Here is a 22,918-nt window from a genome sequence, read left to right as displayed (position 1 = left end):
TCTCCCCAAAAGAGTTGTGCAGATCTTCCCTTGGACTTTGATCCTCCTTTTGGCAGCACCCTGCACTGGCCTTCAGGGAAATGAGTAATGAAAGATTTGGCAACCATGAGAGGGCCTGGGCCAAAACCAAAGAAGAGGGCCAAGTCCCCTTAAGGAGAGGATCCTGAAGCGGTTGAAAGGAACTAAAGCTATGCTCAGATCTCTCTTGGGTTTGTATAAATCTTTTACCTTTTAGTCTCAAAGAAACTAAGGTCTTCAGAACCATTAGCGACATCCAAGAAAAGAAATAATGGGGAGATGGTATATAGGTATGTGGGGGGTAGGTCTTGAAAGGCACTGGGGTCTGCCCACAACCAGGCTTCTATGTTCTGCTGGAACACATTATCTTGACATGCTGGAATCATGGGAAGGCCAGTTTAGGGGCAAACCTGAGCCCTAGGACCTCCAACCTTCACCCCGATCTCCTGTTCTGTCTGTGAGAAACACTGCCTATACCCTAATTCACACAGCACCAGTCTTTGGGGGCTCACATCTGCCTACACACGCTGAGGCCCAATTTCTCCATTTCTGATTGGCTCTGCATTCTATGGTCTCTTCACAGATATTCCTTGGGCTCCTCTTTCCACTGGATTTTGTCTGGACTCAGCCAGTGGGAGGCACTCGTGTGAAATGGAAAATAGGGCCAGAGAGGGTGACTGGGGTGTGGTGAGCACGTGGTAAGGAGGTGGCTGCTAGGTCTGGTTTAGTGCAAAGGCCTGGAAAGTGTATGATTGTGGGATAGAGCTCAGTGGTACCCAGCCCGGATAAACTGAAAGTGAAAGCAATGGCTCCCAGAAGTAAATCTTTCCTTGTAAAGAATGACCAGGGACCATTTAGGTAGACAATTTCAAGAAGGCAGTCTGGTCTCTGCAATGCTTGTACTTAGGTGTGGGACCAGATCTGTTTGAGCAAAGGAAAAGCATGCCTAGTCCTTCTAATTCAGCCTACCAGGTGCACAATACCGACATTGATGCTATTCAGCAACTGGGCATCTGAAAGACGCTTGCTGACCCGATGTGCTACCTGGTCTCCTAACGTTAGTTTATTTATTCTCTAGATGAGAGCCAGGCTTCTCCTAGTCACTTAGGAGTACAGTGGCCTCACACATACAGTCTGCATTTTACGGACTCCCAAGCACTGCTTCTGTGTTAATCCAAACACAGAACTGTGCGTGCAAGGCTCTCAGACTTGCTCTGACGACTCCTTCAGTGGATGCTCCTGGGTACGCCCAGAGGAATCTAACTGTGCCGCAGGTTTTAGGGGAACAGTGAGTATGACAGTGTTCCCTGAATTTCTTTGCTTGAGCACCCCTGGCAATTGCGTTTGTTCTGAAAGTGTCTCATGGTGCGGCCCAGGCTAAACTCACACTCATACACAAACTTTCCACCCCAGCCTCCTCGATGCTGGGGCCATAGCAAGTGCCATTATACCTGGCTGTACTCTGAGGCCCTCTCTGCCGCTCACGTGACTTGTGGGTCTATGAGGGAATCAATGGGTCCATTCTTCCTAAACATCTTAATGCCCAAGGAGTTGTTTCTAGAATGTTCCTCAGCATATGTATTTCTGGGAACCTAATCCTTACCTTAGTCCATGATTCCAAGAGAATTTTTAGGGATGAGGAAAAGAAGAGGCTACATTCTAGGCTTCAGAATAAAGTTTTTCCCTGGAGGTCAAGATTTTAGAGAAATTAACTGCAGAAACGGGAATGTGTTCATGGCTGTAGCTGTGAGTTTTGTTTCCAATGTCCTTGACCCAGGCATTGTCTCTAAACCTCACTTTCCTAATCTGTAAAATGGGGTTATTACACCCATTGAACATTGGGATTCCAGTGAGAATAGAAGTTGGGTAATATATGAGGCCTCAGTGATGAACAGTGTAAATGCCCAAAGGAAGCTTTTATTATAACCATGAAAAAAATCACACTTCCTAGGCATCTTTTAACACCAGTGCTTGTTTCAGGAGAGAGAGAGAGAGAGAGAGAGAGAGAGAGAGAGAGAGAGAGAGAGAGAGAGAATACAGACAATCTGGTTTAGAAGGGAGCTTACCCTTTGAAGCTGACAAGTGTAATTTGTCTTGAGACTGCCAAGCACTCGGGTTGAGCCTTCGTGTGGGAAAGAAGAGACAAGCAAGATTAATCTGGGGCCTTCATTACTTACTCCATCTGGCCTGGTTTGGCACAGCCCCTTCCCTCTCTAGGCAGATTATTCCTTCAAAAGCCTCAGCAGAGGGCTCTCTAATGGATTCTGACATGGCAGGAATGGGGCTCACACAGCTCTGAGATAAGGGGCCCAAGACGAGGCCAAAATGCTTCCAGCACTACAGCCCAGATGCTCTGCCACAGAAGGCAGAAATGAACTGAAAAGGAGCCAAGGCCTCTGGGACGGGTGAAGCCACAATCCCAGAAGCACCTGGTCTCCACCCTGGGGAACAGCTGGAACCGCCTTGTGGGCTGGGCTGGTGACATGGCTTACCTGACTGGGATGTGGTCCAATGACCACAGGCACTTGGTAATCTGGTTTTACAGCCACACTGGGGATAAAAGAAGTGGCTAGGAAGAAGGTTGGTTTTAAACATTTTCTAGCTTGTGAATTTTTCTACCTTGCAGATTTTTTCTTCACACGTTCACCCTTATGCATGTGGCAGTGGTATGAGGAGGGTAAGGGAGAGGGGGAGGGAAAGTACTTAATCATATATCTGCAAAGCAGGCAGTGTTACTATTGGGTGGTGGGATGTGGAACAAGGGGCTTGCCCCAGGTCACATCTTAAGTGACTGATCCAGGAACATGTGTGTGTGTGTGTGTGTGTGTGTGTGTGTGTGTGTGTGTGTGTCTGTGTGTGTCTGTGTCTGTGTGTCTGTGTGTCTATGTGTGTGTGTCTGTGTGTGTCTGTGTGTCTGTTTGTGTGTCTGTGTGTCTATGTGTGTGTGTGTCTGTGTCTGTGTGTGTGTCTGTGTATGTGTGCATGTGTCTGTGTGTGTGTCTGTGTGTATGTGTGCATGTGTCTGTGTGTGTGTGTCTCTGTGTGTGTGTCTGTGTGTGTGAGGGTAATTGGTTCAGTCTACACTCACTGTAGCAACTTCACCATCTCAGACAGAAATTACCGGTAGGGAGAATCTTCCACGGCCCCCAGAGGTAGCAGCTCCATGACCTGACTCTTTCTTCTGGGACAAACTGAGGCCAGAGGTGGAGGGGGGCACTTTTGAGCTACCCTCAGATAGATGGAGTCCTCAAACCATACAGAAAGGCAGATGGATCAATCAGAGCGTTGTTTGTGTTAGAGATGGACCCGTCTGTCTCTGGAACAAAGGCACTGCTCTTTTGAACACACAGTTCTTGTTCCAGGGCTGCAGAGGGCAAAGTCCAGCTCCAACCGGATCCCAGGGCTAGAGGCTTATTTAAGAGGCCAGGCAAACCAGAGGCTATACAACACTGCCATCTCCTGGGAGCAAGGGCCACTCTGGTGTGCAGACAGAAATCAGCATAAAGCCCAGGCGAGGCTAGATGAGGCAGGAGGCTGCTCTTCTTTAGGGAGATTTCTATGGTGACACTGTGACTCGGGACTGCCTGTGTTTATCCACTGGCTAACAAATCTCATGGAAATAAAAAATTTCCAAGTCAGATATGCATTCATTTTGTTTTCAGCTGACAAATATTAGCAGAACCCCTGTTTTAGGTGATATGCTGTTACATGCTAAACACATTGCAGCGTGGCGGTGGTGAAGGTAAGTTAAGTGGTTCTCAACAGGCACAGTGACTCCCTATGCAATTCTAGCACTCAGGAGACTGAAGCAAGGGATCAGTTTGAGATCATGGCCAACCTAAGCTAGGTTCTAGGGCAGCTTGGGCCACAACATGAAACCCTGTCTCACCTACCGCTTTCCTGATAAATGGCTTCTAAATTCACGAAGCTGGTAGCTGAGTGGAGAAGATAGGACGTAAACAAGAAACAATCTCACCATGAAGGCCTCTGCTCATTGTAACTGTGGTGGGCTCATGAGGAAAAGCTCAAGTAGGACTCGCCATGGGGGAGAGGAGAGCCTGCCTAGTCAGATGGCTTCACTAAGCCTTCACTAAGAACATGACCCTCTATGCAGACGACGGTCACACAGTCCCAGGGTGAGTGGAAGAGCAGATAGTGTGAAGGCTCTGACATGGGGATCCTGGCTCAGTGCAAGAACTGAAGGAAGATTTGTATGGATGATCATAGAAAAACAGGAAAAGAGATGACAATATGGAGTTCACAGAGGGCCTTACCGTATCTTGGTTAAGTCTTTAAAAAAAATGTGACAAAAATGTATCAGAAAATAGGTTTAACTTAAGAAAATAATGTACTGATTTCTATGACTCTACATTCTGGTGTCCAAACTTCAAGCAAGGCTAGATCTGGGAGCTTATATAGCGTCATTAAGACTCTCTTTTTCTACTAATTAATTGTCTCCGTTTGTTTCTGTATTTCTCTTCTTTTTTTAATGTGTAAATGCATGTGCACGCGTGAATAGATGCCATCAGAGTTCAGAAGGCATCTGGCCTCTGGCATCCCCTGGATCTGGAGTTGCAGGTGGTTTATAGCTGCCCTGTGTGGGTGCTGGGAACAGAACTCAGGTCCTCCGCAGGAGCAGCAAGCAACCTTAACTGCTGAGCCATCTCTCCAACCCCGTCTCTCTGTTTCTTAGTTGGACTTATTCTCTCTTGCATTAACAGATTCTGTCAGTCTGGTAAGAAAACAGTCCCTGATACTTGCCAGGCCTCTATCTTTATACTCTAAGTACAACCCAAAAGGAAACGAGATCTATCCTGCTATCTCAAATGGGAGGATAAAAATGAAGGGTGAAGTCTGGCACTGTTTGGTTCATATACATACCTGATGAGCCAATCTGGGGGGTGGTTCATCAAAAGGGACACGGTCTAACCTGGGTCATGGACCACCCCTCTAACTGGAGTATGATTGAGGGTAAAGACAGGACAAGTGGATGCTGTGGCTGATAGTTTCAGGAGCATAAAACACTGGGAGGAGTTTCCACCAAGACAAAGCAGGCTGGTTGAAGAGAGATTGGGAACACTGGGTTATACTTGTCCCCTGACAAAAAAGCAATGGCAGAGGGCTATAAAGGGTTATAAAAGAAGAACACAAAGATTGAAACAAAAATTACTAAAGACCACATGGGTGTGGCCTTGTACACCTTTAAACCCAGCTTTTGCGAGGCAGAGGCAGGCAGATTACATAGAGGTTAGGCCATGATTCCAGCTCATTCAGCACTACAAATTCGTGAGGCCCTGTCTCAAAGCAAACAAACAAAAGACCACACTGGCTATTATAAGGCTGGAATGGAGGGAGCATGGAAGCAGAGAGAGCTTCAGATTCTAGGTCAAATCAACCATCTCCTAACTACGTAGGGATTACACAGAAACACTCAGTAAACTACAGTAACAGCATTTGCTGAGTATAAATAACAGACCTTGGGTTTAGTCCCCAGCACCATGCACATACAGGAGGTTTTTGTAAAGCCATTTTGAGCACAATGTTGCAGGAAAACATAAGATGTCTTCATGGACCAAAGACAAGGAGGGAACAGAAAAAAACAATGAGAGTTGAGTGTGTGGCTGATACTGCAGTGAGCTCCTCGGCAAATTCTTCCAGCCTCAGATGGCCATGATGCTCAAACGGTTAATAGTCATGTGGGAGAGGGAGACAAGGTCCAAACTGTATCTGAGAATTTTCCTCCTGCTACTTAACATCTGCACACCACAGGGCACTTCAGCAATACTGAAATAAAGGATGAAACACCTGATGGGTATGTCCAGAAACACTGAAATATCCAAATGAAAGAATACATCCCTTGCCAATTAAAGGTCACTGGGACAAATGTTTTCCCTGGCCTGGGCTTTGGGTGGAAAATGTCTTTATAAGCATAGCTACATCCATGGGTTTGGGTTTAAATTCACTTCACTTGCAATTAACTCTAGCAACAGGTCCACGGCACCCATGCCTCAGAAGTCCCTAGAAAGACAAGCACAAATGCCCCCAACAGTTCTTAAAAATTCCCACAGAAACATTACCTGATGAGCTCCCTCCATCCCTTAAGCCCATCAATACCACTTGGGCCTTTTATGGGCCACCAACTGAGACCTTTGTGGTCCCTTTCCAACCTATGTGGGTCTTTGAGATGCCTTCTCCTGCTTGTTGTTGACTAAGCCCTTTTGTTTACATGGTTTGGGGGGCTCAGACCTGCTGCTCAGACCTCCCACTTAATCTAGTTCAAGTTCCCTTTCCATTATGAGGTCTCTAGCTAGCCACACACAACTCTCTCCTCCACTTGGATTCAACCTAGCCCTGGGGTCCTGTATGGGCCTATGTACATAGTCTTTCAGTTGGCCCAGACAGAGGGGACAGAATTAGGAGCAGGCTGAGTTGGTCCTTATTCAAATCTGTGGCAGGTTATATAGCACAGCTTTGGGGAACTCATGTTCCTTCCAACACTAGGCCACTGCTGACCGGACTCAGTGTGAAGAATGCTGACTGTGGAACCACTTGGACTTGGAGAAGCCTGTCCTGGTTCTTGCCTACCTGAATGAGGGCTGTGCGCCATGATTACCCTGCTCTCTGGAGCCCCAATTCCACTTCACACCATGGCCTGTGATGGCAAGACTAGTAACAGAATGCTGGCATGTAGTTCTGAGGGGAAAAAAATCTAACAACCATCTAACTTAGTAAAAGAGACCCAACACGACAGTGTTTGTAAGAAGAGAAAAGCCCTGGGCAAGCCTGAAAATCCAAAGTAGCCAGTTTGGCAGCTGTGCCCTGCCCTACAGCAAGGAGGAAGCCACTAAGCATGCTTTCCTGACAGACAAAGGCGGGAAATAAAAACAAGGAAGCCACTAAGCATGCTTTCCTGATAGACAAAGGCAGGGCCAAGTCCTTCAAAGCCATTGTCAGGATGGAATTCTTTTTTGAACCCTGAAGGCCAAAAACATAAGAACCAAGGCTAGGTGTTCTTCTCATCTGGTCCCCAGGGGTATGGGGAGGGATTCTATGAGCCCAAGAGCTCACACACCAGCATGCCTTGTAGAAAGGTGTCAGGCCTTGGAACGCACATGCAAGGTCTTCAGACTTCACGCAGTGTCTTGCACAGGGAATTCCCATTGCGGATCAAGTTACTTCCGTTTTGTTCCTGGTCTGTAGTCTCTAGAGGTACATCGAATTTGTTAATGAATTAAAGGCTTCCAACACTCACTGCAGATAGAGCAGCCACTAACTCTCCATTGCACACAATTTTGAAATGCAGGCTCTGCCACCAAAGGTAGGAATTCCATGCAGACTCCAACAAACCTGCTTCATGCTGGGGGACCTCAACGTCTAGGGCCCTTGATTTATTACAATAAGAGCTATACAGCCACAGAAATCAGATGTTTATAACCTCCATTATATGAAATGTTCATCATAGACAAATCCATAAGGATAGACACCAGGAGCTTCTGCCCTGCTAAGAGAGGAGACTGACTGCTAAGAGACGCCATGTTTATTGTGACAGTGAAGAAAGTGACCCTGAACTGGGTAAGAGTGGATGCATGCGCACCACTTGTGAATATAATGAATTCTGTATTTCAAAAGGGTGAATTTTATGACATATGAGTGTATCTCTGTTTTTGAAAAGGAGCTCTAGAGTCGCCTGCCTGCCTGCCAGTTGGAGCCACCTCACAAGTCATCCAGCCTCTCTAAGCCTCAGTTTCCTTTTCAGTAAAATAAGGATGGAAGGCTGAAGAGTTACAGAGCATGAGCAAACTCAGGCAGCGTGATATCCTAGTGCTTTTAACATGCAGAGTCACAAGGCTGTTCCCTAAGCAGGACCCGACAAAAATAAGACCCACATTGAAGCTGGAGAGATGGCTCAGCACTTCAGAGTACTTGCTACTCTTGCAGAGGACCTGGATTTTGTTCCCAACATCTCTGTGGCAGCTCACAACCTTCAGTAAGCCCAGTGCTAGGGGATCCAAAATTCTAAGGGAGCTGGTGTCCTCTTCTGGCGTTGGTGTACACTAGGCACACATGTAGTACAGGTAGACACACATGCCTGTAAAATAAAAACAAGTCTTTACGAATAAGACCCACTTGAAGCGTACAGGGAAGATGCTCAAATGCTTAGGGTTGGTCACATCAGACACATTATATAACTGACAGGAAAAAATTAACCACATTAATCAGGACTTGTCCCAGTCTGTGACTCAAGCTCTGTGTTCCAAAGGCAAGCAAGCCAGGACTTAGCTAAACTATCTGGAACGTTTTGTTCACAAGTTAAATTTTACAAGAGAAAAATACCTCACCTTGAATGGGGGAAGGCTTTATGACCTAATAGCCACTTGAAGTATATCATTTCCAGCCGTATTTAATCAGTTTTCCTCTACATCTCTAGGATGACACCTGGCATTGGAAATAATTATTACAGCACAAAGGTGTGGGTAAGTTAAATATGAGTGGAGGAAGTGCTGGTGAAACCTGGAAGAGGAAGAGGAAATAGGTTAGGAGGTCAGAAAAGGATCTCAGCCACTACTCATTAATGCTTCAAATGATGACTGAGAAATCTGAGAACTAGCTTAGAGTAGGGACAAGATGGGCTGGGAGGTAGCTCAACATAGAACACTTACTGCACAGCAAGCCCTGGGGTTCAGTGCCAGTGCATGTTGGTGAGGCGGTGCCCGCCTGCAATGCCAGCACCTGGGACTCAAAGTCATCTCCAACTACACAGAGAATCCCAGGCCAGCCTGGGCTACACGAAGGAGCAGGGCATAGTCACCTATGCTCAATATAACCTCGAGCAGCTTGCCTAAACTTTTGTGTCTCTGCCTTTTCATTTAAAATGAGAATAAGAATCATAGCAGCTTTATCGCCATGAGCTTTCAATGAAAGCCAGTTAGTGTTCAATTAAGAAAAAGCTCGATGTGAGCTTTTTCTCGATGTGAGCTTTTTCTCGATGTGAGCGTCTAGTCTTATTGTATCTTGTTATGCCTGGTATCCCTGGGAGGCCTGCTATTTTCTGACGGGAAATGGGGGAAGAGTGGATCTTAGAGAGAGGGGAGGTAAAGGGTGAGTGGGAGGATTGGACAGAGGGGAAACTGAGGTCAGGATATAATGTATGAAAGAAGGATAATTTAAGGAAAAAGAAATCACTCCTGATTTCTAATGGAATAGGAGCCAGAGCCAGGTTCTAACTCCCGTAAGGTAAAGAAATGTCAATAAGTCTTGCCTATCTGACTCTGCGGACTACACATCTGCAGAGCCCTTCCCAGGGATGAAGAGCCTGGACGTGTAATTCAGGACATATTTCTTCTTTAGAGATTATCACTGAGGAAGGAGGAGGGCAGGGGCCATTCAAAGGACCTGTTTCAGTCTCAGACAGCTAAACAAATGAAGCACATTTGTTTTTGTTTTACCCACAACACCTGGGAGTCTGACCTTCCTGAGGAGATCAGAGGTCATGGGTAACAGGCTGTAGGCTAACCAGAGAACTGTCTGCCTGAGTCAGTTGCTTCCCTTGATTGCAATTCTCTGTGAGCAGGGAATGAGATGACAGTTTATGGGACCTGTTCTGGCTATGGTCTCTCTGGCAGAAGCCAGTTTGTTTTAGAAGCAACATGGGTGGAAGAGCCCAAGACTCTAACCCTTCAGAGACCATGAATGTGTCCACACCAAAGACATTTGGAAACAGGCCTTTATTACTCAGGAAATTTATTACTCTCTCTGTGTGTATGTGTGTTCATGTGTGTAAATGTGTGTGTGCACATGCCACAGCAGACATGTGGAGATGAAGCTAGGTGACAGTGTTTACTTTCCCCTTGGCTTGAGATGAGCCTTCTTTTGTTTGCCACTGGGTATACTATGCTAGCTGACCCATGAGCTTTGGGAGATCCTCCTGTCTCTGCCTCATTTCTGTCCTAGTTATGGTTACGACTATTATGATGAAACTCCATGATTGAGAGCAAGTTGGGGAGGAAAGGGTTTATTTGGCTTACACTTTCACATCATAGCCCACCCCTGAAGGAAGTCAAGACAGGAGCCCAAATAGGGCAGGGACCTTGAGGCAGGAGCTCATGCAGAGGCCATGGAGGGGTGCTGCTTACTGACTTGTTCAGGCAGCTTTCTTATAAAATCCAAGACTACCAGCCCAGAGGTGGCACCACCAGCAATGGGCTGGGCCCTCTCCCATCAATCACTAATTTTAAAGGTGCCGTTCAGCTGGATCTCATGGGAGAATTCTCTTAGTTGAGGTTCCCTCCTTTCAGATGACGCTAGCTTAGTCAAGTTGACTAGCTAGCACAATCGACCCCTTGTCCACCTGACACACATCACAATCCATAACCTTTCCTTTCTTGTTTATCCCCAAGATCATGCTTGAATATCAACATTACAACATAAGCATTCCAAATTTTAAAAGTCTTACAATCTTTAAAAATTCAAACACTTAACATTCCAGTCCCCTTAAAATATCCAGTCTCTTTTAAAATCCAAAGTTTTGTAAAATTCTAAAAACCTCCTTAAAAGTTCAAAGTCTCTCAACTGTGGGCTCTGATAAAATCAAAGGGAGTTAAATGCTTTCTCACTTTCCAATGGTGGAATCAAGGTAGAGTCGCAATCAAAGCAAAGCAAAAGTAAACTCTCACTGTGTGGATAACTCAATGCCTAATATCTGGGATCCATTCACTATCTTCTGGGCTCCTCCAAAGGGCTTGGGTCACTTCTCTGAGTCCACCCTTTGCAGCACACACAGCGTGTCTTCTAGGTTCTAGCTAGCTCTACTTAGACAGTGCTGCTATTGGTGGTCATCCGCTGGTACTGGCATCTTCACAATGCTGGGGTCTTCTGATACAACTGGGATGTACTTTCACTGATAGCTCCTCCTGGACTCTCATGGTGCCAAATCTCAACCTCTCTTCATGAACCCTTCAATTCTGGGCCTTTAACTGCTACTGAGGTTAAACCTTCTTGAACGGCCTGTCCTATCTTCCTACAGTGCTAAGCCTCAGCTGCTTTTCATGACCCCTTCATGCCATCAAAGCCAGTACCACTCAGGTGACACTTACACTAGCAGGTTAAACTGCTAACACATGATACAATTCTGACCACCTCTCGAACATAGATTCTGTGTCTAGACTCTAAGGAAACATTTCCCAGATTATTTCACCTCAGTAAAGCTGATCTCTTCTTCTTCTTCTTCTTCTTCTTCTTCTTCTTCTTCTTCTTCTTCTTAATTTTTTAAAGGATTTATTTATTTATTTATTTTATATGAGTACACTGCAGGTGTCTTCAGACCCATATTAAAAGAGTGCATTGGATCCCATTACAGATAGTTGCAAGTAACCATGTGGTTGCTGGGAATTGAACTCAGAACCTCTGGAAGAGCAGTCAGTGAGTGCTCTTAACCACTGAGCCATCTCTCCAGCTCTTTGATCTCTTCTTTTTTTAATTTTTTTAATTTTCTATATTCTTTGTTTACATTTGAAATGATTTTCCTTTTCCGGTTCCCCCCTCCCCATAAGTCCCATAAGCCCTCTTCCCTCTGCCCGTTCCCCAATCAACACCCTCCCACTTCTCTGTCCTGGTAATCCCCTACAATGCTGCATCAAACCTTTCCAGGACCAGGGCCCTCTCCTTCCTTCTTCTTGGGAAGGATTTGATATGTGAGTCATATCTTGGGTATTCAGAGCTTCTGGGCTAATATCCACTTATCAGTGATTGCATTCCATGTGTGTTCTTTTGTGACTGGGTTACCTCACTTAGGATGATATTTTCTAGTTCCAACCATTTGCCTAAGAATTTTATGAATTCATTGTTTTTAATTGCTAAGTAGTATTCTATTGTGTAAATATACCACATTTTCTGTATCCATTCCTCCACTGAGGTACATCTGGGTTCTTTCCAGCTTTTGCCTCCTGGAAATTCTTTGATCTCTTCTTAATCCCCACTAATTTCTTAGCTCCCCCTGACTAGCATCAATTGTCTTAGTTAAGCAAAGGTTTCACTTCAGTGTTTCTGGTCTCAGTTACTCACAAGCAGATTCTTCAGACCCAGCTACCCAGAATCATGGATTCCTAACTCCAAATATGCAATAGCCACAATATAGTCTTTAAGTGACTCTCAAACCTCCCTGCGGAACTTGACAAGCAGTCCTCTATTTTTTCAATACTCTTTCTTACAAGCTCCCATAGAACAGTTCACAAAGCTTTGAACATTCAATGGCTTCTCTCATCCAAAGTTCCAAAATCCTTCCACAATCCTCCCCCCAAAATAACATAGTCAGGTCTATCACAGCAGTACCCCACAATCCTGTTATCAATTTCTGTCCTAGCTAGGGTTATACGGTCACTATTACTATGATGAAACACCATACACAAAAGAAACTTGGGGAGGAAAGGATTTATTTCAGCTTATACTCAGGGTAATAATCTATCACCGAGGGAAGTCAGTGCAGGAGTTCAAACAGGACAAGAACCTAGAAACCGGAGCTGATGTACCCATGGAGGGGTGCTGTTTACTAGCTTGCTCATCATGGCTTGCTCAGCCTGCTTTCTTACGGAACCCAGGACCATCTCAGGGATGGCCCCACCTCTAATGGCTGAGCTCTTCCACATCGATCACTAATTAAGAAAATGTTCCTTAGCCGGATCTTATGGAGACATTTTCTCAAGTGAGGTTCCCTCCTTTCAGATGACTCTAGCTTGAATCAAATTGACATATAATTAGCCAGCATAACCTCCTATCTCATCAAAGGAGCCTGGGAATTCTAGACACATACCACTGTGTTGGGCTTTACATAAGTTCTAGGGACCTGAACTTAGGTCTCATGTTTGTATGGTGTTTACCCTTCGATCCATCTCCCCAGTACAGAAGTTTTTGTATAACCAAAAAGAAACACTACTTGTACTAAAGAAATGAGAAGGGCTAGAGAGATGGCTCAGTGGTTAAGAGCGCTGACTGCTCTTCTAAAGGGCCTGAGTTCAAATCCCAGAAACCATGTGGTGGCTCACAACCATCCATAATGAGATCTGACACCCTCTTCTGGTGTGTCTGAAGACAGCTACAGTGTGCTTATTTATAATAATAAACAAATCTTTGGGCCTGAGCGAGCAGGGACTGAGCAAGCAAAGTTAACCAGGACAAGCAGGGCTGACTGGAGTGAACAGGGTTGACCAGAGCAAGCAGGGGTCCTAAATTCAATTCCCAGCAACCCCATGAAGGCTCGACCATCTGTACAGCTACAGTGTGCTCATATACATAAAAATAAATAAATAAATTCATCTTTTAAAAAAAGAAATGGGAATAAAAACATGGATTTAGGAGACTGTTATGATGCCCAGGACAGCAGCCAGGACTGCATTGGTTCACGAAGCTTGTACAAAGAGCAGACAGCCAAGGCTTTCCTCCTGTGAATCAGCTACATTGCAAGCTGTTATTTCCTGAAGATCTGGGATCCTTGAACTTGGCCTCCTGTGAACTGCCTTTGACCTAGTGCCAGTCATATAAATCTCTCCCTGCAGTACCGTACTACAAGCACAGACATCAACTCATTAATGCAAAAACCAAGATCTTGGGGCTGGAGGAACAGCTCGGTGGTTAAGAGGAATGGCATGCTTCTTCAGAGGACCCTGAAGGTTCAATTCCTCCCCCCCACCCCCACCCCTCCCACCCCCACCCCCCTCCTCCCACCCCCCCCCTCCGTGACTTACAACCATCTGTAACTCCAGTTCCTAGGGGTCTTGATGCCCTCTTAAGATCTCTGCAGGCGACAGGCATGTGCATGGTGCACATACATACATGCTGGGAAGGCATTCGTAGACATAAGGTAAATACTTCTAAGAAGAGTTTTTAAAGCTCAGTACATTATAGTGCAAGGCCAGCTTTAGTCTAACGGGTCATGGAAAGAAGTGCAGAGCCGCTGACTCTGAATAAAATCGTATTTCCCAAAGGAAGTAATGAAGCTCTGGAAAGGAGAGTTTTGCTCATCTTGATTCAAGTCCCATTTCTACTATGTAGTGGAAATATTTGTTTCCTGTAATCTACCCAAGGCCTTTATTGTCTCCTCTGTACCATGGCTAATGATAGTCACTCTCAGGGTTGTAAGAACTAAGGATATACAGTGACGGGAAGGCCCCTAAAAGTCGTTGTCCTCATCTTTATTTTTATACAGGTGTATATTGTTCATTAAGTACATTACCCCAATGTTCCCCTCCTTCCCTTTTCCTGCCCCCCCCCCTTTGTTGCCCTAAACCCTCCACCTATAGCCATTTAGGCTCTGCTTCCCCACCTCTAGGGATCACAACCAGTGGATCCTGAGTAGGGGAAGGGGGAAGGAGTCAATAATGGGTCGTTGAGTGACCTTAAGCAGTAGTGAGCACAGCAAGACCTTAGTCTCAGGAGACAGCTTCCGTTAGACAGTTCATTTTAATGGGGGCAACAACAGGATAATGTTTTCCAGGTTTGGACACGCCTCAACCTCATTCTTGCTCCATACCTGCTTCCCATGCTCCACAGCTTACACTTTCATGTCTTATATATATACATACAGGATTTATGTGTCTATCCAAAATCTAGGAACCACTGAGAGAAAACATGTTATCATCTATCTTTCTGAAATAAATGTACTGGCTTAACTTACTTAATTCACAGATAAGATTATGTTTGGTGTGGTGGTCTGAATAAGAATGTCCCCCATAGGCGTGTGGATTTGAATGCTTGGTCACCAGGGAGGTGCCTTGTTGGAGGAAGTCATTGGGAGAGGGTTGTGGGGTTTTCAAGCCATGCTGAGTGTCTCTCTCTTCCTGATGCCTGCCGATCCGGATGTAGAACTCTCAGCTACCTCTCCAGCATTATGTCTGCCTGCATGCTGCCATGCTCCCAGCCACGAAGAGCTACTTTATTTTTTAATTTTTGAGAACCGTCCATACTGACTTCGCAGTGCTGGACTATTGTAAACCTCATTGGCAGTATAAAAGGGGTCCCATATTGTTCACTTCCTTGCCAACGTTTGGTGTCATTTGTCTTCTTACATGACCGCCATTCTGGTTGGGCTGAGAGACAGTATTAGTGTAGTTTTGATTTGTATTGATCTGATGATTAATAAACATGAAAAGAGTAATAAACAATAAATGTATTAGCATTTTCATGTTTATTCCCCATGTGTATTTTATCTTTTGAGAAATGCATCCTCTTAGACTATTTCTTATTCAGTTTTTGAGTTCTTTGCATAGCCTAGATATTAATTCTATTAGAGGGAAAGGAAGCAGTGAAGTTTTATTTTTTTATTTTATTCATTATTTATGCATGTGTAGCAATGTGCACATGTGTAGAACAGTACACATGTGAAGGTCAGAGGACAGCTTCCAAGAATCCTGGAGTCACTTTCTTCTTTCATCATTATATGGGTCTATGGATTGAACTCAGGCTATGTGACAAATGCCTTTAAACACCCTTTGGGCCAATTCTCCAACCTACAAAGCTGTTATATTTAACATCTGATTTAATATCTGTTGATTGTTAGCATTGTTTCCTGAGTGACTAGTCTTAGTCCTGCTAAAGGCAAGAAAGGTGGTTCAGCACTCAGGGCTGTGTGCTGCCCCTCCAGAGAACCTGGACTCCGTGTCCAGCACTCAAAGTGGGCTCCCAACCACTTGTGACTCTACCCTCAGGGAATCTGGCTTCTCTGGCCTCCAAGGGATGAACACACACACACACACACACACACACACCACAACACACACACTTTAAAAAATAAATTCTTTAAAAAAAGTCCTAAAAATAATTCTAAAAGTCCTTATCTAAAAGTCAAATTTATCTGATATTAGAATGGCTACTCCAGCTTGTTTCCTGAGACCATTTGCTTGTAAAATTGTCTTCCAGCCTTTTACTCTAAGGTAGTGTTTGTCTTTGACACTGAGGTGTGTTTCCTGTATGCAGCAAAATTTAGGGTCCTGTTTATGTATCCAGTCTGTTAGTCTATGTCTTTTTATTGGGGAATTGAGTCCATTGATGTTAAGAGATTAAGGAATAATGATTATTACTTCCTGCTATTTTTGATGTTATTTTTATATTTGAGTGAGGTTTCACCTCATACAAGTTAGAATGGCTAAGATTAAAAACTCAGGAGACAGCAGGTGTTGGTGAGGATGTGGAGAAAGAAGAATATTCCTCCACTGCTGGTGGGAATGCGAGTTGGTACAACCACTCAGTCTGGCAGTTCCTCAGAAAACTGGGCACGACACTTCCGGAAGACCCTGCTCTACCACTCCTGGGCATATACCCAGAGGACTGCCTGGCATGCAATAAGGATACATGCTCCACTATGTTCATAGCAGCCCAATTTATAATAGCCAGAAGCTGGAAAGAACCCAGATGTCCCTCAGTGGAGGAATGGATACAGAAAATGTGGTATATTTACACAATGGAATACTACTCAGCCATTAGAAACAATGAATTCATGAAATTCTTAGACAAATGGATGGAGCTGGAGAACATCATCCTAAGTAAGGTAACCCAGTCTCAAAAGAACACTCATGATATGCACTCACTGATAAGCGGATATTAGCCTAGAAACTTGGAATACCCAAGACACAATTCACATATCAAATGATGCTCAAGAATAAGGATGGAGAGGCCTCTGGTCCTGGAAAGGCTCAGTGCAGCAGTGTAGGGGAATACCAGGACAGGGAAGTGGGAAGGGGTAGATGGGGGAACAGGAGGAGGGAAGAGGGCTTATGGGACTTTTGGGGAGGGGGATCCAGGAAAGGGAAATCATTTGAAATGTAAATAAAGAATATATCAAATAAAAATAAAAAATAAAAAGAGAGAGAACCAAGAAGAGAAAAAAAGAATATAGAAAATAATAAAAAATAAATAAAATAAATAAAAATAAAATCCTTGCCTATGCCTGTATCTTTAACCTTCTAATGGGTACAGAGTTATATTACATAGGCCTTACATTAAGGTTAAAAAACATTAATATTAATGGAAATAGAGTTTTGAACAACTGTGATGGTTACAGGCCTTGAAAATTTTTTCACATCATAGTTATGAGACAATGAGAGCGCACATGTTGCTGTGCTTATGTTTTCAAAGGTGCTACCAGAGTTCCAGAAACAATGATGTCAGGTCAGGGACCACATTGGCTGTGTGGAGGCCTGGGGGCTAAACCTAGGCCTCTGTTCACACCGGGTAAGCATTCTATTAACTGAGTTACATCCCCAGCCCAGCAAATCGTTTTTTTATTCATATCTCCGGTAAATTTAAATTCAACTTTTTGGTTCAGCATAGCAAATTGAGGCGTCTAGATACAAGTTGAGGTTAGCAGATATAATATTGCAATTAATCTCCTCTATCTGTTACAGGCATGTTATAGCACACAGGCATAGGTAGATGAGTGATGGGTAGTCTCAGGAAAAATGATTTCTAAATTACATTCATTCACATACCCATACAGGCCAGAATGGTGTATTTGCTAGTGGGGAGGTATAATTTAAGAATGTGATACTTTCCAAAGATGGTCACAGTGACTCTCATCAAACACATCTTCCCCCAGTATCCTTGGGAATCCCTCAAGATATAAAGTGCAGCTCTCTTACCTTTGAACATGGGCTGGGCTGAAGGACTTGGCAGAACCAACTGGTTCTCTTCCTGCTAAAGGCAAGAAAGGTGGTTCAGCACTCAGGGCTGTGTGCTGCCCCTCCAGAGAACCTGGACTCCATGTCCAGCACTCAAAGTGGGCTCCCAACCACTTGTGACTCTACCCTCAGGGAATCTGGCTTCTCTGGCCTCCAAGGGATGAACACACACACACACACACACACACACACACACACACAAGAGAATGGCTCTCTTCAAATCCATTCTATAGGGTTCCAACCTGCTCCCTGCCCCCCTCCAGTAGCATGTAGCATCATGCCCCATGGAGAAGTCATGTGAAGACACAAGATCACATAGTCCCCTGAGCTACCTGCGACTGAATACATTAGAAGAGGTGACGATTCAGCCTACTTAGGCCTCTCAGCCACTCCAGGCCTCCCAAATGTGGTTGCAGACCCTGAGGCAAATACAAACTGTCTCCACTGTGCCCTGCCTGACTTCCTGGCCCATTAGACTCTGAGCACAATGAAATCATGAACATGTTTAACATCATTAGATTTGGAGATATTTTTCTATATAACAATGGTTAATCCTGTACTCAAAGTTCCTGTGGCCCAAGTGTGGGTGAAGGAGGCAAGTTGGCCTTCATCAGCACTGTGGGACTCTCAACACTTCCATGTCTTCCTCTGGTCTAGTAGTGGCTCCTCTATCATGGTATAAAATAGAGTCAGAAGGCAGTGGGGATGAGAGATTTTCTCAAATATCACTAGAGAAACTCCTCTGGTGGCCTTTCCTGTCAACTGGAGAGCAGCAGTGCTGGGTGGAGCTACGGAAAGTGGTTATTAGCCCACACTCTTCTATCCAAACTAGTGGAGCTAGGTGGAGATTTTGCATCAGATGAAAGCCAAACCCAGGGCAGTGGGCAGGCGGGCAAGTGGGGCTTCAGCAAACTGACGTCACTCTTTCTTAGGATGACATACCAGCATCTCATTCTGGAGCTGGAAACCAAGATCAAGCCTGAAATGTGAGCTGAGGCCACTTACCTGGCTTATTACGTCCTGGGTTCCTCCCCCATGAACTGGCTTCAAAGAATGCTTTAGGATTCAGGCCTGCTTTGGTAATTCCTTGAAGGAAAATAGCTTGATTCTGTAAGTAATACAAAGAACTCTTCTGCAACATGTCCCTTAGTTTTCACAGGAATGATAAAATGTCTTGTAATAGTTAATAATTACTGTACCATCTCCCTTTGCCACCTGTCCCTCTCCCCTTCTCTTCTTTGCCCCCTAGCCCCCACCCTGTCCTCTCAAGAGAAGTCTTGTTGTTTATATTTTCTTTATTTGCATTTCAAATGTTATTCCCTTTCCACAGTTTCTCTCCAAAAACCCCCTATCCCATTCCCCTATCCCATCCCCCATCCCATCCCCCTATCCCATCCCCCTATCCCATCCCCCTATCCCATCCCCCTATCCCATCCCCCTCTCCCTGCTCACTAACCCATCCACTCCTGCTTCCCTGTCCTGGCATTCCCCTACACTTGGGCAATGAGTCTTCACAGGCTGGGCCATTCTCTGCTACCCACACTGCTGAAGCCATGGGTCCCTCCATGTGTACTTTTTGGTTGGTTGTTGAGTCCCTGGGAGCTCTGAGGGGACTGGTTAGTTCATATTGTTGTCCCTCCTATGGGGCTGCAAACCCCTTCAACTCCTTGGGTCCTTTCTCTAGCTCCTCCACTGGGGACCTTGTGCTCAGTCCTATGGTTGGTTGAGAGCATTGACCTCTGTATTTGCCAGGCACTGGCAGAGCCTCTCAGGAGACAGCTGTATCAGGCTCCTGCCCGCAAGCACCTGTTGGCATCCACAATAGTGTCTGGGTTTGGTAAGTGTGGCCTTTCCTTCAGTCTCTGCTCCACACTTTTTCTCTTCCCATAGGCATTTTGTTCCCCCTTCTAGGAAGGACCAAAGTATCCACACTTTGGTCTTCCTTCTTCTTGAGCTTCATGTGGTCTGTGAATTATATCTTGGGTATTCCAAGCTTCTGGGCTAATATGCAGTTATCAGTGAGTGCATACCATGTGTGTTCTTTTGTGATTGGGTTACCTCACTCAGGATGATATTTTTTAGTTCCATCCTTTGCCTAAGACTGTCATGAATTCATTGTTTTTAATTGCTGAGTATGTGCTCCATTGTGTAAATGTACATTTTCTGTATCCATTCCTCTGTTGAGAGACAACTGGGTTCTTTCCAGCTTTTAGCTATTATAAATAAGACTGCTATGAACATAGTGGACATAGGAAACATGTATCCTTATTACATGTTGGAGTATCTTCTGGTTATACTCCCAGGAGTGGCATAGTTGGGTTCTCAAGTAGTATTATGGCCAATTTTCTGAGGAACCACCAAACTGATTTCTAGAGTGGTTTTTACCAGCTTGCAATCCCACCAGCAATGGAGAAGTATTCTTTTCTCCACATCCTCGCCAACATCTGCTCTCACCTGAGTTTTTGATCTTAGCCATTTCTGACTGGTGTGAAGTGGAATCTCAGGGTTGTTTTGATTTGCATTTCCCTGATGACTAAGGATGTTGAATATTTCTTTAGGTGCTTCTCACCCATTCAGTATTTTTTTTTTTATTATTCGATATATTTTTATTTATATTTCAAATGATTTCCCCTTTTCAGATCCCCCCACTCCTCAAAAGTCACATAAGCCCCCTTCCCTCCCCCTGTTCTCCCACCCACCCCTTCCCACTTCCCTGTTCTGGTTTTGTTCTATACTGCTACACTGAGTCTTTCCAGAACAAGGGGCCCCTCTTCCGTTCTTCTTGTACCTCATTTGATGTGTGGATTATGTTTTGGGTATTCCAGTTTTCCAGGCTAATATCCACTTATTAGTGAGTGCATACCATGATTGATCTTTTGAGACTGGGTTACCTCACTTAGTATGATGTTCTCCAGCTCAATCCATTTGCCTAAGAATTTCATGAATTCATTGTTTCTAATGGCTGAATAGTACTCCATTGTGTATATATACCACATTTTTTGCATCCATTCTTCCATTGAGGGATACCTGGGTTCTTTCTAGCCTCTGGTTATTATAAATAGGGCTACTATGAACATAGTGGAGCATGTATCCTTAGTACATGTTGGGGAATCCTCTGGGTATATGCCCAGGAGTGGTATAGCAGGATCCTCCGGAAGTGATGTGCCCAGTTTTCTGAGGAACCACCAGACTGATTTCCAGAGTAATTGTACCAGTTTGCAAACCCACCAGCAGTGGAGGAGTGTTCCTCTTTCTCCACATCCTCTTGCTGTCTCCTGAATTTTTAATCTTAGCCATTCTGACTAGTGTAAGGTGAAATCTCAGGGTTGTTTTGATTTGCATTTCCCTAATGACTAATGAAGTTGAACATTTTTTAAGATGCTTCTCAGCCATCTGAAGTTCTTCAGGTGGAAATTCTTTGTTTAGCTCTGTACCCCATTTTTAATAAGGTTATTTGGTTTTCTGGGGTCGAACTTCTTGAGTTCTTTGTATATATTGAATATTAGCCCTCTATCTGATGTAAGGTTGGTGAAGATCTTTTCCCAATTTGTTGGTTGCCGATTTGTCCTTTTGATGGTGTCCTTTGCCTTACAGAAACTTTGTAATTTAATGAGGTCCCATTTGTCAGTTCTTGATCTTAGAGCATACACTATTGGTGTTCTGTTCAGGAACTTTCCCCCTGTACCAATGTCCTCAAGGGTCTTCCCCGGTTTCTTTTCTATTAGCTTCAGAGTGTCTGGCTTTATGTGGCGGTCCTTGATCCATTTGGAGTTGAGCTTAGTACAAGGAGATAAGGATGGATCAATTCGCATTCTTCTGCATGCTGACCTCCAGTTGAACCAGCACCATTTGTTGAAAAGGCTATCTTTTTTCCACTGGATGTTTTCAGCTCCTTTGCCTGCAGAGATGGCATGGAGACCATTAGTGGACTCTTTCTCATCCCACCCACTCTACTTCAAGGAGTCAGATGGTGGAGCGTGAGAGGTGTGTCTCCTGTACATGGGGATGCAGCTTCTGGAGGATTATTAAACAGCAAGGCTAGCCTTGGCTAATTAGTCATAGAACACAACAGGGAGAAGAATCTGGGACAGAAGTGACAAAGGAACCACAGGTAAACAACTCTCTCTCTGCTCTCCTCGGAGGCAAGCCCAGCCTTGCAAGCTTGGTCCAGGCAGGGTGCTGGGGAACATCTGGACAGGACGCTGCTTCTCCACGGAAAGCAGAAAGTTAAGACCAGGGGACCAGGAAGTGTCCAAGCAAGGCCCCAAACAATTCTAACCCTATTTTCTCTCAGCAATCCTCACCACAGCCCACAGAAAACAAGTGTGACTCAAGAACCACATAGTTGGCAGACGTGGGGTGTTGGCTACTGCAGCAGGCCAGCCTCTCAGGGATTTCTCATCCTCTTCCTCCAGGTTCACCCCGCCCCTCCCCCACCTTGGCAGGCAGTGGCAGAAGGTGGCCCTGCTCCACCCAGCCATCCCAGGCTCCAGCCATCTCCCACATTCTCTGCTCAGTTTTAAGCCCCCACACTGAGGACAAGTGGGGTCAGGAAACACAGCTGAATTGTAGCTGGGGCAAGCAGGACATTTTTAAAGCCATCCCTGGGGATGCATTACTGGGAGTGTCTGCAGCTGATTCTACAGACAGAGAGTTGTGGAGTAAACAAAATACAATGTCAGAAACAAGCCCTTGCTTAGTTAGGGTGGCTGGGAACCCAAAGCATGGTGTTTAAACATTTGTTATGCTGAGCTGGTTACCATGGGGATAATAACTTCTCAGTTGCTGGGTTTCTGGGTGGCATGCATCTCAACATTTGAAATAAAATAGATGCTTGTAAAAGATGAATGCCAACAGCAAGAACTGCTCTCCCAAGTCATGGCATTCTACTTGTGAATTGATGTGATTCCCCCAGCTAACCCTACAGGCGGTGGGAGGGCAGCGATACCTGTTGTACATAGTTTCTTTCCTCTGACCCTTAGCCAGTATTAATTTCCTGGCTGACTGAAACATGCAGATGTTGAGACTTCTTGGGGGAACAGCAGTGTTAAACTAACAGTCTCTTAACACTCTGGTGAACAGTATCAATCTTTAGTAAGTAAAACAATGTTTTCACACCTTTTCCCACTGTTAGATATAGTCTAGAAATGATTAGTGTCAAGCAGAGGTGAACTGTGGAGTTGTGCTGTCTGGAGGCACCCATGCTCTTCCAAGTGTTTTGACTTTAGTAGGGACTG

The sequence above is a fragment of the Apodemus sylvaticus genome, chromosome 3 (assembly GCF_947179515.1).
Source record: "Apodemus sylvaticus chromosome 3, mApoSyl1.1, whole genome shotgun sequence".
Lineage (NCBI taxonomy): Eukaryota > Metazoa > Chordata > Mammalia > Rodentia > Muridae > Apodemus > Apodemus sylvaticus.
Note: the sequence above shows the minus strand (reverse complement) of the source record.